Raw genomic sequence first — 14110 nt, forward strand, 5'->3', positions numbered from 1 at the left:
CTCTGTATCATCCAGATATATCTTGACTGGATAGATGGTTTGCTATAGAAAAAGCTTTGTTTAAGAGTTTAGACCAACTGAACTCTTACTTCATTTTGGGTTTTTGGTTTTTTTTTTCTTTGTCTCTTTTTCAGAATGTCCACTTTGAATAAGAATTTCTTTCACCTACTCTTTAATTGTTGGAGGCAAAATACAAAATAGAAACATGTGTTTTGTGTTAAAACATATTTTGAGAAAAATACATTCCCTTTAAGATAAAATCAAAAGGCAAAGTCTGTATCTGAAAAAGAATCTCTCTTGTTGAAGTATGGAAAAATTCTATAATTGACCGAAATCAATCATTTATTTCTTGTTACCTTTTCCATGAAATAACCTTTAAGCAGTTAAAATGTAGGAAATGTGACAGTCTACTACTGCATGAGATTCCTGCCAACAGAACCAAACAAAGCAGTTATGTCAACAATTGCCATTCTAACTTAAAAACAAAAATCCAATATCAGTGTTCACTGCCCTACCTAGAGCCAACATAGTATTTGGACTGGGAGAATATAGTTTTGGGGGGAAAAATCTGAACACAGTTTCTTTACATCTGTTAAGCCTATCTGGTCATTTAAAAGAGTACAGAATGTATCAAGGATAAAGTTGCATTCTACTTATATCACTACTCACAATTTAGGGAAACTTGAAAATAGACAATCATCATTCTTGCCCTATGCTCCTAGTAGGTGAATTAGTGCCATAATATTCCTAAATCTGGGACAAATATATTGAGGCTCTTCATCTTTCATAGAAAAATAAATAGTTAAAACTGCAATAATCAAAAATATGCTGCCAGTTGAGCTGGTAATTCTCTAGGAGAATTAACTTGTCTTTTACAAAATTAGCTGTCTTTTCCCTTCTCATAAATTAACCAGTATGTATTAACTCAAACTGAGCATTTGGAATTTGAGGTGTTTTTTTTAGATAAATAAGAATCATTTTATTTTTAAAGAAAAAGTGAATGTTTATTCAATGCAGAATTTTAATTATGTCAAACCTTCTCAAATGCCTTCTCTTGTAGAATAATCAGCAAGCCAGTACAACTATAATCTTAGCCAGTCATCCAGCTAGTCTGGAAAAGAGCAAAATATTCCTTTTGGAGGAAAGAAAAGATCCCTTCAAAATCAATCATCTTCATTTTATAATAAATTTTTAAATAATACTTTGAAATGATGTATTTTAATACTAAATATTATTTATTTGTGTTTTTAATTTTGTGCTGGCTAATTTTAATCATTCCCTTAATTTTGAGGACAAACCTACACTGTTGCTCCTGCTATAGACATAGATTCTTATGTTTGAGACTCAACAGGAAATCACTAAAGAAAAGGAAATATAAAAGTTTAGTATGTTACCACAGTTCATTGGTAGTTACTGTGATTTTTTAAATTGCTTTACATTATCTGGTTATATATACAATCCATCTACATATTGCATGGAACATTGATTCAGTTTTCCTATGACTGTTTTTTCTTTTAAACAACGTTCCAAATACTTTTGGAATCAGAAGTACACAAAGCTACTCACAAATACTTTAAATGTTAGCCCATTCAATTAAAGGAATGAATATTCCATAAAGTAGTTGTCCTACTTACAGGCCCATCCACGTCATTGTTACCCTCAGCTGAGTTTCAATATATACACAGTAGAGATGACTGTTTCCCAAGTATACACGTTAGGCACCAGCACTGTTCACACACATCTGTTTTTGTCTAGAATGAGATAATAAAGAAAGGAGACACTGGCAGTATCCAGTCATTTTTCTCTGTCCATTTTTTTCTCCAAAGAGCAGTGAAATGGATCAGAAGAGAGGCAAGGGTTTACTTTATCCATAGGTGAGGGTAACACACAGGCATCAACATTTCTAAATACATCCTCCAGAATGCAATTTTTTTTTTAAATGCTGTGCTCTCACATGGGATCTTACCATTCTTTTGTGGGAACTCAGGAACTCATGACATTTTAGCATTATGAAAAATATGCAGTTATGTGCTTGGCACCTTCAATATTGTATGAGATTGTATAATGGCATGCACCATCTCTAAAGGTTATTAGTCCCTGTCATAAACTATAGCAAATTCACTGGCTGAATATACAAACAATAAAGTGGTTTCTTGGCTTGGCTTTAGCCATTATCCTAAAGTGTGAACCACTTTTTTTAGCATCAGCAACTTAAGATACTTTAATGCAAGGACCTAAACTCATTCTTTCTCTCTACACACACACACACAGAGAGAGAGAGAGACAGAGACAGATACAGAGACACATGGACACAAAGCTGATGTGGGCTAGCTGGATAAGAAACATGTTGAAATTAAAGAAGTTAAATAGTGTGTATTTTAATACTGGCAGAAATATGATCAGGTTGACGTATAACACTAAATTGAATAACTGCTACTACTTTTTAGTAGTTGTTTTAACAAAAATGAATGGTGTTGATAACATGTTGGCAAGGACCGTTTCAGTATATCTGTGAAACTAATTTTTATTACTATGGTTTGAATTGTTTGTGATTTATAAGAAGCTAATTATGTTATAAAAATGTGTAACTGAATTCTGGCATGCTTAGATTTTAAACAAAATAGCTTCAGAAGATGACAATGTTATGTACAGAAATCAATAGCAGGGAAATGGTTAAGCAATTAGTTATCTTCCTGAAGTTATTTTTTCTTTAAAATATACTGAGTAAGGAACCTCTACTACATTTGCACATACTGTAATCTTTTACTAGGGTTAGGGTCAGCAGGACCAAAATTCATGTAAAATGAAGTTTAAATTAACTTTAATGTATTCAATTGTTTCTCACAACCCTGAACATAAAATAACATGTAGAAAATAAGTAGAAACATACTTGTGAAAACATACAAATCCTTGCATTTTAACATGCTTTCAAGAAGCATGTACATATATTAAAACTGCTTTATTTTGATATTTCTTTACCAAATTGTATTCAAAATGCAGCAAATTTGATCAATGCAATACTTTACAAAGAATTTAGAGGACCAAGATTTCTAGCTAAAGATACTGCCTTGTTGAGTTCCCTGATCTGTAATCTTGCCTGGGTGGTGTTAATAATTGTCTGTCTGGTACTGTGATCATACTTGTTTCTTGATTTATAATATATAGCAGAAAGATTGTAATAAAATTATCTTTATTCAATAGTACTGTGCATAACTATGATTAGATTTTCTTTTTGTTTCAAGCCATGTCAAACTCAAACAAAACCAGATTAGTTTTATTGTGCTGTTAAACCAGGTGGCCTTTATTTATTTAATTTCATTACTTGATGTGAACATGCGGATGATGATTGAAGATCATTATGTGAATGGTAGCTAAAGATCATTATCAGCATGTGAAATGGCTAAAGAGAATCAACACTCAAATACCCATGAGATCATACAAGGGCCCAAACTACCCTGAATGAGCATTTTCATTCTAAAGTGGCATGGTTATCTGTATCTTTTAAATTGTATGGAGAAGAATTATACAAAGCTTTGGATGTTTCATTTGGAATATTCTTGAGCACAAAGGTAACACTCTGCAATGCATTAAGTCAGCCATTTTGTTTCCCAAGACTAAGCTGCTGTTTTAAACTATTGCACACAGGACCAAAAGTACCTTCTGGAGATCAATTCCAAAGGACTACGTAGCCCTTGTAATGAGGATTTCACCTAATAAAGTGCAAATAAAATGGATGAGCGTTTCGCTACATATTCTGCACATCTACCTAGTTTGATATGTTTACAAATTAAATAGGGATATTCAAAGTGACTCAATCTACAATTGAACTTTAGAAATTGCCAGGTGTGTAGCAATGAATTTAATGTTTTTCCCTGCTTCTGATCATTGTTGATTTGGTGGTTCTAATCTCAGCAATAGCCCATGGCCTTTAGATTAAGGCAAAGGGTAGGGGTTTGATCAGTGCTTACTACTATGTTAAATTACTTTTGCAATCTCATATTCAGTACGAAGATAGTTGGGAAAAAGTATGCAGAAACTTTGACTATATTAATGATCAGTTATTCTGTTCTGTGAGCTGCTTACACAAATATCTGCATTTACAAGGACTGGAAACTTCTAGTGGGAAAAGAATACTAGAGCCAGAGCCAGCAATATCAACTAATTAATAGACCCCTCTTGTTCCATTTTTCCCAAGAGTCTCCTGCTTTTAAACTTGAAATGTTGTGGACCATGTCTGTTTGTGATGTAAACTGTGGCCTAATATTTTTCCTTTTCAAATGGACCATAGTTAGAGATCATCCTGTACAAACTTAAATCATAATATTAATCACAAGGTAACATGACTTGGAGTGCTAATTGAACAAAGCTGCAATTTGAGAACCTTATTGAATTATTTCATTAAACTGTAAAAAAAAACTGTGTTAGGTGTTGAGTAGTTATTAGATCACCTGCATGGGAAATGGCATCAGAATTCCAGCTTAATTAGAATATTGAACTTCCTCCTTTAGGGATGCTACACATGCAAATGCATTTGTGCCTTCTCAGATTTTTAAGAAGTGTAAAATTTAGTCCTTAAAATAAAACCTAAAAGAACAGAAATAGTGTTTATGGTGGAATTGGCAAAATATAAAAAGGAAATAACATAGCAAAGAAACAGATTACCTTCTTGCTTCCATTTGGTTAAAGTGAGGCTATGAAGAAGGGTGCGATATTTTGGCCAACTGCATATACTATTTTCTAAAATTCTAGTCCTAGGTCTCGATGATGCCATGCAAAGACAATTGAGACATGTGCAACTGGCACCTAGTACTCCAAGTTTGCCTGCCTTTTTGAGCAAAAATGTATTATTGAACTTAAGATTTGTATTAAAATCATGGTTTGGATGCATTTAAAGAACACAAAAGTAGAGGAAGCACATAAAGAAACTGCTAAATTGTGCCATATGTTAATAAGTGGAATTATGTGTATCCTTGACATATTGCCTTTCATTGCATTGCTAATTAGAATAATAGTTGTGTCTAAAAGAATGTGGCATGTGTACTCTGTGTGTGTTTTGAAGTTCTATGTACATGAAATTAACGTAGAAATTGAAGGCTTAGCAGTGCAGGCCTTCAGCAAGGGAAATAAAATTATATATTTTTATAGACAGTTGTACAATTTTAGGTCTCAGCTACAGTACATCACATCAGCTTCTTCTAAGAATGTAAAGCTGCAAAACTGGATAGGAGAAGGTGGCTGTGGAAATAAAAAAGAGAGTTCAATCAATCCCAACAGCCCTAGATGGATTTAATAAATAAAGATGCCTTTGAAATATATTTTTAGCTCTAAAATATGAAATGGAGAATATTTGCGAGCAAACTTTCTATGTCTATGACATTTGTGTAGTGCTTTGTATTGAAGAAATCAAATGGTTCTATGTTTATACTTCTTATTAATTGTTCATGAGTTGTAGGGACAATAAGTAGACAAATTGTTTTTATTCCAGAAAAAAGAATCTATGTGATGTGCAGTTGTGTATAACTGTTAGTGGCCACTGTCCCTATGAAGAATGTTGTTTGTATATTTTCTGGTTTGGCACATGTGACTTTTATCCATTTTGTAGTAAAGTTTACATGCTAAAATATGTAATAAGTAGAAAGATAATAAAGTCAATGAACAATCTAATTGAAGAACAAGATTTAATTCCTGTTGAACAAAGTGCAATGGTTAATCTATTTAAGTACTTTTTAAAAAAATGGAATCTCCTAAGTCTTGTGCTTCGTGAAAATGAAGCTTAATAGGTCAGCTACTGATGTTACGATTCTCTGGGATGTACTTTGTAAGTTTGCTCAAATTAATGAGACACATATTCCTGTCCAAAAAAAATTGAAGTATATAAAAAGAAAATTATTTTCTGGGAGAATATATATATATATATATATATATATATATATATATATATATATATATATATATATATATATATATATATATATATATATATATATATATATATATATATATATATATATATATATATTTCTGTAGATGTAATCATAAAAGAATGGAACCAGGTAAAAGCATTTTTAAAAAGCCTCCAATTTTCTACATTAGATGCTATAAAATAATCAAAAAGAAGAATATTATGGTGTATTAATTTTCTATTTTCTTCCTCAAGGGAAGAATTATCTTTTGCATTACAGGTTACACAAAGCCCACCCAAGAGTTTTTAACTAGTATACCATGAAAAATGTGCCACTTGCAGATAAGCTGACCCTCAAATTTTTCTATGTTTTAATTTTCATAATTGGTTTATCTGTGGGTGGCACATTTTTCATTAAATTATGGATTAAAATTTGAGGGTCTCTTTCCACAGGTGGGTGTATTCATGAGTACATAGAGAATATATGGATAGAGGATATATGGATAACATCCCTCTTCTCTCTCCAGAAATACCGTACTATGCAAAAGTCTTAGGTCACCATTAGATTTGTTGTAGCAATGGTATAATGACCATATATAATTATGGCTCAGTCTCCTTCTTAGAATACAACCAGAAAATACAGGAAATTTGTAAGCAGTATTCAAAAATAGGAAAAAGCAGGGGAAAAACCCAGCTTGCATAGGCTATATGTAGTGTGGCCTCACCTTACGCGTGAGCAACAGCAACCATCTGGTCCCATAAACCTAAATGAAATTAAACTAAGTGTTGTCATTGGAAACATCTCTTATGTGTCCTACTATTTTATGCCAAATTGACTGCTTGAGGAAAAAAGGTCTATTACACCAGGTTTGTGCAAGACATGCTTAAGCATTACATACAGTATAGACACATGCCGCATGAGTATAAGTCTAAATTTCAGTCACATCATTCTAGTCAAAATGCCAAAGATCACAGAGTTGGACAGGCATAAAATCATACTTTTACATCAGCAAGGCCAATCTCCAAGGGAAAACAGCAGGCAAACTGGATAGTCAAGATGTGGTATTCAAACTCTTATGAAGAAATGTGAGGAATCAGGAGAGGTTGAGGACCAAGAAAGGACTGGAAGGTGAAAGAAACTTTCAAATTCTGATGAGAAGTTCCTCAGGGTTTTGTTTAGTTTTGTGTGTTTAGAGAGAGACTGGAGGAAGTCCAACAAGGATCTGACTCAGCATCTGGCAGTTTCATGAGGATCCAAGTTGACCCTTCTAGATCAGAAACGAGCTTCTCTCTTCTACAAATAACTTCACTTTTTATTATACCTTTACGGACCAAGTCATTGAAAGGCCATCCTCTTACGTAATAAAAATGGTCCATTTCTCCATGTATCTTTGTGGATATTCATCTGCAAGGAAGAACTATGTTCTTTTGAAATGCAAAGAGTAGAATAAATACAGATAATAACCACTGAGCCACTTTAGGACACAGCTTCAGCATAAAACCATGTCTTCAAGTGGCACTAAAGAATTAAATTTCCCAACAAGCATCTTGAAGCTACCAAATTTGAATGACACCGAGTTCGATGAACTAATAAAATGAGGGGTAAAGATTCCTCCACTCAAACAAACACCAGGGCAAGAAAAGGGAAAATATAGGTGTGTGGAGTGGATGGCATGGTAAGGCATAAGCCTACATGCAATTTATTTAATAAAACTGTGTTTCTTAAACACAGGATCCCCCAAGACCCTCTCTTGACTCCTTGAAATCAAAATTATTTACCAGTTTATGTTGAAAAATAACACAATTAAATACAATTAAAATCACATCAAACAATTGTGAGAATTGCTAGTGGCAGTGAAGATGCCAATTTTATTTTTAATACAGTAAATATTGATAAATATAATCCATATGAACAAATGCTCTTTTGAGGTCCTCCATAATTTTTAAAAACGGGAAGAAACTTTTCCTCCTGAAAGAAAAAAAAATTCAGAAGCACTGTAATAAAAAATCTGCTAAATCTGAGTTTTAGACTGTGGTGCAGAAAATTACAATTTGCCCATCCTTGTCATGCAACGAATGATGACTTCTACTTTAATGCAAAATTCATACTCGTCTAGAGTTTTCACCAACAGTGTCCTAAACAAGGTAAAGGTAAAGGTTCCCCCGCACATGTGTGCTAGTCGTTTCCAATTCTAGGGGCCGGTGCTCATCTCTGTTTCAAAGCCGAAGAGCCAGCGCTTGTCCGAGGACGTCTCCGTGGTCATGTGGCCGGCATGACTGGACGCCAAAGGCGCACAGAACGCTGTTACCTTCCCACCGGAGTGGTCCCTATTTTTCTACTTGCATTTTTACGTGCTTTCGAACTGCTAGGTTGACAGAAGCTGGGACGAGTAACAGGCGCTCACTCTGCTATGTGGCAATTTGAACACACAGTGGCAGTATTGTAGCATTTATATATCCAAAAGGTTTGTGGGGGGTTTTTTGGGCTAGAGTTAAAAATTAGGCCCTCCCAAGTACACTCCATCAACCAACACCTAGAATCATTAGTCTTGCTATTTGAAGATAGTGGTCCAGAACACTTGGAAAAGGCTAGTAGGTTTTGCATATGACAATAAAAAAACTATAAAATATCAATGCACTGCATAATACAAATACAGTTTTAAATGAAGCACATTAGGTATTTTCATAGTTGCAAGATCATGTGCTATTTAACAATGGTCAAATAGGAGGATGATAGTATTAAGTAGGATGTGAGAGGTAAATAGGTAGGAAGATGTAGTTCATTGTTAAGAATGATCAGTTAATGCTACCTGAATCCATTTGATTTATAGCAGTGACCAAGAAATTCTGCTTCAGTGTATAGTTAGCTAAATTCCAGTAATCCTGTGGCAGGAAGGATGGTTTCACACATACTACAATAAATCATGATTTTCTTGATCTGTTCTTGGCAGGTTATGTGCAAACCCATCTATCGCCGTTTGTAAACTTGGCATAATGGCTTGATAAGATATATGAACACAATTGCTATGAATATATGTCTGTGTCCATGCACAAGATAGAGAAAGAGTAAAAAAGCACCTTCGTGATGTTAATATGTTTGGAGAGGAATAAACCAAGGATCCTGATTCCCATTTAGCACTAAATAAAATATAGTATATATTTTAAATAAATATATTCAGGTAAATGAGGGCGGATATGATATTGTTGCCATTACAGAAACATGGTGAGACGAAACCCACAAATGGAACACACAGCTAGAGGGATTTAAATTATTTAAAAGAAATAGACTAAACAAAAGAGGAGGTGGAGTTGCTCTATATATAAGAAATAACTTTATCTCTACAGAAATAGAGCACAACAATGATGAAAACTGTAAACTTGAATGTATTTGGGTCAATATAAAAGGGGGAAAAATGACATTGCCATAGGTGTATACTATAGGCCGCCCAACCAAACAGAGGAAATAGATGAACTTTTTGCTAGTCAGTTAACTAAGGTATAAAGGGACGCGGTGGCTCAGTGGGTTAGGAGGCTGAGCTTGTCGACCAGGTGGTCGGCAGTTTGGTGGGTCGATAGATGGGTTTGCACATAACCTGCCAAGAACAGATCAAGAAAATCATGATTTATTGTAGTATGTGTGAAACCATCCTTCCTGCCACAGGATTACTGGAATTTAGCTAACTATACACTGAAGCAGAATTTCTTGGTCACTGCTATAAATCAAATGGATTCAGGTAGCATTAACTGATCATTCTTAACAATGAACTACATCTTCCTACCTATTTACCTCTCACATCCTACTTAATACTATCATCCTCCTATTTGACCATTGTTAAATAGCACATGATCTTGCAACTATGAAAATACCTAATGTGCTTCATTTAAAACTGTATTTGTATTATGCAGTGCATTGATATTTTATAGTTTTTTTATTGTCATATGCAAAACCTACTAGCCTTTTCCAAGTGTTCTGGACCACTATCTTCAAATAGCAAGACTAATGATTCTAGGTGTTGGTTGATGGAGTGTACTTGGGAGGGCCTAATTTTTAACTCTAGCCCAAAAAACCCCCCACAAACCTTTTGGATATATAAATGCTACAATACTGCCACTGTGTGTTCAAATTGCCACGTAGCAGAGTGAGCGCCTGTTACTCGTCCCAGCTTCTGTCAACCTAGCAGTTCGAAAGCACGTAAAAATGCAAGTAGAAAAATAGGGACCACTCCGGTGGGAAGGTAACAGCGTTCTGTGCGCCTTTGGCGTCCAGTCATGCCGGCCACATGACCACGGAGACGTCCTCGGACAAGCGCTGGCTCTTCGGCTTTGAAACAGAGATGAGCACCGGCCCCTAGAATTGGAAACGACTAGCACACATGTGCGGGGGAACCTTTACCTTTACCTTGTTTAGGACACTGTTGGTGAAAACTCTAGACGAGTATGAATTTTGCATTAAAGTAGAAGTCATCATTCGTTGCATGACAAGGATGGGCAAATTGTAATTTTCTGCACCACAGTCTAAAACTCAGATTTAGCAGATTTTTTATTACAGTGCTTCTGAATTTTTTTTTCTTTCAGGAGGAAAAGTTTCTTCCCGTTTTTAAAAATTATGGAGGACCTCAAAAGAGCATTTGTTCATATGGATTATATTTATCAATATTTACTGTATTAAAAATAAAATTGGCATCTTCACTGCCACTAGCAATTCTCACAATTGTTTGATGTGATTTTAATTGTATTTAATTGTGTTATTTTTCAACATAAACTGGTAAATAATTTTGATTTCAAGGAGTCAAGAGAGGGTCTTGGGGGATCCTGTGTTTAAGAAACACAGTTTTATTAAATAAATTGCATGTAGGCTTATGCCTTACCATGCCATCCACTCCACACACCTATATTTTCCCTTTTCTTGCCCTGGTGTTTGTTTGAGTGGAGGAATCTTTACCCCTCATTTTATTAGTTCATCGAACTCGGTGTCATTCAAATTTGGTAGCTTCAAGATGCTTGTTGGGAAATTTAATTCTTTAGTGCCACTTGAAGACATGGTTTTATGCTGAAGCTGTGTCCTAAAGTGGCTCAGTGGTTATTATCTGTATTTATTCTACTCTTTGCATTTCAAAAGAACATAGTTCTTCCTTGCAGATGAATATCCACAAAGATACATGGAGAAATGGACCATTTTTATTACGTAAGAGGATGGCCTTTCAATGACTTGGTCCGTAAAGGTATAATAAAAAGTGAAGTTATTTGTAGAAGAGAGAAGCTCGTTTCTGATCTAGAAGGGTCAACTTGGATCCAACATATAAGAAACAAGAAAAAAGTTAAGGAAATGATTGGTCCATTAGTGGGGGAAAGTGGCAAGAAGGTGACAAGCAACAGGGAGAAAGCAGAACTATTTAACTCGTTTTTTGCATCTGTCTTTACACAAAGGGAAAAAACAGTCCAACCTACCAAAACCAGTACCATAAAAAACAGAATAGAAACGCAAGTTAAGATAGGAAAGAAAATGGTACGTAAGCACCTGTCCAGCCTAGACGAGTTCAAATCACCAGGACCAGATGGATTACACCCCAAAGTTCTCAAGGAACTGTCAGACATGACCTCAGAACCACTGAACTATATTTTTCAAACATCCTGGAGCACTGGGGAACTGCCAGAGGACTGGAAGAGAGCTGATGTAGTTCCCATGTTCAAAAAAGGGGAAAAAATAGATCCAGGAAACTACAGACCTATGAGCCTGACCTCAATACCTGGGAAGATTCTGGAAAAGATAATCAAACAACAAATCAGCGAACACCTTGATGCAAACAAAGTTATCACTAAAAGCCAATATGGGTTTGTCAAAAACAGATCGTGCCAGACAAACCTTATTGCATTCTTTGACCAAGTGACAAAACTAGTGGACCAGAGGAATGCTGTAGATATAATTTACTTGGATTTCATTAAGGCATTTGATAAAGTAGATCACAACCTACTACTTGATAAGATAGAAAAATGTGGGTTAGATAGCATCACCACCAGATGGATTCGTAGCTGGCTGACAGGCCGTACTCAGCGTGTGGTCCTCAATGGAACTGCATCTACATGGAAGGAAGTGTGTAGTGGGGTGCCCCAGGGCTCTGTTCTGGGCCCAGTGCTCTTCAACATCTTCATCAATGATTTGGATGAGGGGATAGATGGGGAACTCATCAAATTTGCAGATGACACCAAGCTGGCAGGAATAGCCAATACTCCAGAAGATAGGCTTAAGATACAGAAGGATCTGGACAGACTCGAACACTGGGCACTATCTAACAAAATGAAATTCAGTTGTGAAAAAAGTAAGGTTCTGCATTTAGGCAGGAAAAATCAAATGCACAGGTATAGTATAGGTGGTACCTTGCTCAATAGTAGTAACTGTGAGAGGGATCTCGGAGTCCTAGTGGACAATCACTTAAATATGAGCCAGCAGTGTGCTGCAGCTGCCAAAAAAGCCAACACAGTGCTAGGCTGCATTAACAGAGGGATAGAATCAAGATCACGTGAAGTATTAATACCACTTTACAATGCCTTGGTAAGGCCACACCTGGAATACTGCATCCAGTTTTGGTCACCACGATGTAAAAAAGATGTCAAGACTCAAAGAGTACAGAGAAGAGCAACAAAGATGATTGGGGGACTGGAGGCGAAAACATATAGGGAACGGTTGCTGGAATTGGGTATGTGTAGTTTAATGAAGAGAAGGGTGAGGGGTGACATGATAGCAGTGTTCCAATATCTCATGGGCTGCCACAAAGAAGAGGGAGCCAGGCTGTTTTCCAGAGCACCTGAGAGCAGGACAAGAAGCAATGGATGGAAACTAGTCAAGGAGAGAAGCAACCTAGAACTAAGGAGAAATTTCCTGACAGTTAGAACAATTAATCAGTGGAACAACCTGCCTCCAGAAGTGGTGAATGCTCCAACACTGGAAATTTTTAAGAAGAGACTGGACAGCCATTTGTCTGAAATGGTATAGGGTTTCCTGCCTTAGCAGGGGGTTGGACTAGATGACCTCCCTTCCAACTTATTATTATTATTATTATTATAGTAATCCCTATCAGATGCAGAAGACCATGAGATACAGCCAAGAACTAAAGATTTCAGAATTCTTTTGCTGACATCTACTGCTGGTATTCAGAGTTCAGTGGTCCAGACTGACAGACCTCTCTGTTTATTATTCCCACCATCTTTTCCCACTGACTAGATACATATGTAATCTTCCACACCAAGGACAATTTTGTATGGATTTTATGAACTGTAGTCTATGAACATTTTTGGAATACAGTAATGTCAAAATTAGATGTCAAAATTCTACAAGATGGACATTAATTACTCTTCTAGAAAAACAGTATGGTACCTCTTTAATCCATCTGCCTTTGTTAATATTTAGCAAAAGTGTTATCTTAAAAGCACAACAGAGCAGTAGAAAATACAGTTTAAATACATTGTGTTTAGCTTCTTTTCAGCAAAAGGATAAAGGAACTGATTATGGACAGAAGATGACACTTGTTCCCATTTGTATTCATCTACTTTCTACTTTCACAGAGCCACGTGGGACATAATTCACATTATGAACATACAGTAGTGTCATCTTGACACTTTCGACTCCCTGCAGATATCCCTGCTAATGTATCTCAGTGAATTGGACCAGACATTTTAAAAAGATATTGAGCACAGATGGATGCGTTCACCATTCTTTCTAAAACGACTACAGTACACGGGACAGTAATAAGCCAGTTTACAGTGTTTAAGACCATTAGGTCCTCTTTGAATTTCCAACAGAAGTTCATGAAATAGGTTGCAATTTAATGTATGGGAGTTTAAAAGACCAATGAACAGAGTATGTATCAATCCAGAGTTTCATTTTCAGTCAGCTTTATTTATAAAGCTGGAAGTTAGCTTATATTTTCAGGCAGATTTCATTAGGCATACTCCCATAGGTTTCTAAACTAGGATTAAGAGCAGGTAGCTAGCAACCATGGCAAACTGTTGTGGGGAGCAGTTTGATGTTTCCCATTCCTTCTAGCTAACCAGTACTTCCTGAGTTAAAACACAAAATACGAGGGCAGATCCGAGTAATAATCCCTACATGCAGGTTTAGGGAAATATATCCTCCCGGTCCCATTGTTCTTAAAATAAACCACCCCATATAATTCAAGCAGCAGAGCTGCTGCTGCAAAAACTGTGTGGGCA

At 35.8% G+C, this 14110-nt stretch overlaps 1 protein-coding gene and 1 long non-coding RNA gene across 2 annotated transcripts in view; both read left to right on the forward strand.

Moving 5' to 3' along the window:
• LOC310640274 overlaps nucleotides 1-5870 on the forward strand; it is a 367510-nt gene extending 361640 nt beyond the window's left edge. The window contains exon 2 of the long non-coding RNA XR_014492514.1: nucleotides 3703-5870. This is a non-coding gene — a long non-coding RNA (uncharacterized lncRNA). The remainder of the gene's footprint in view (nucleotides 1-3702) is intronic.
• PDXK (pyridoxal kinase) overlaps nucleotides 1-5870 on the forward strand; it is a 49308-nt gene extending 43438 nt beyond the window's left edge. Inside the window, exon 12 of the mRNA XM_083362465.1 lies at nucleotides 1061-5870. The gene's annotated coding sequence lies outside the window, so the exon portion shown is untranslated. The remainder of the gene's footprint in view (nucleotides 1-1060) is intronic.
• Nucleotides 5871-14110: the final 8240 nt, after the last annotated feature.

Source organism: Vipera ursinii, assembly GCF_947247035.1.
Source record: "Vipera ursinii genome assembly, chromosome: 4".
NCBI classification, from domain to species: domain Eukaryota; kingdom Metazoa; phylum Chordata; class Lepidosauria; order Squamata; family Viperidae; genus Vipera; species Vipera ursinii.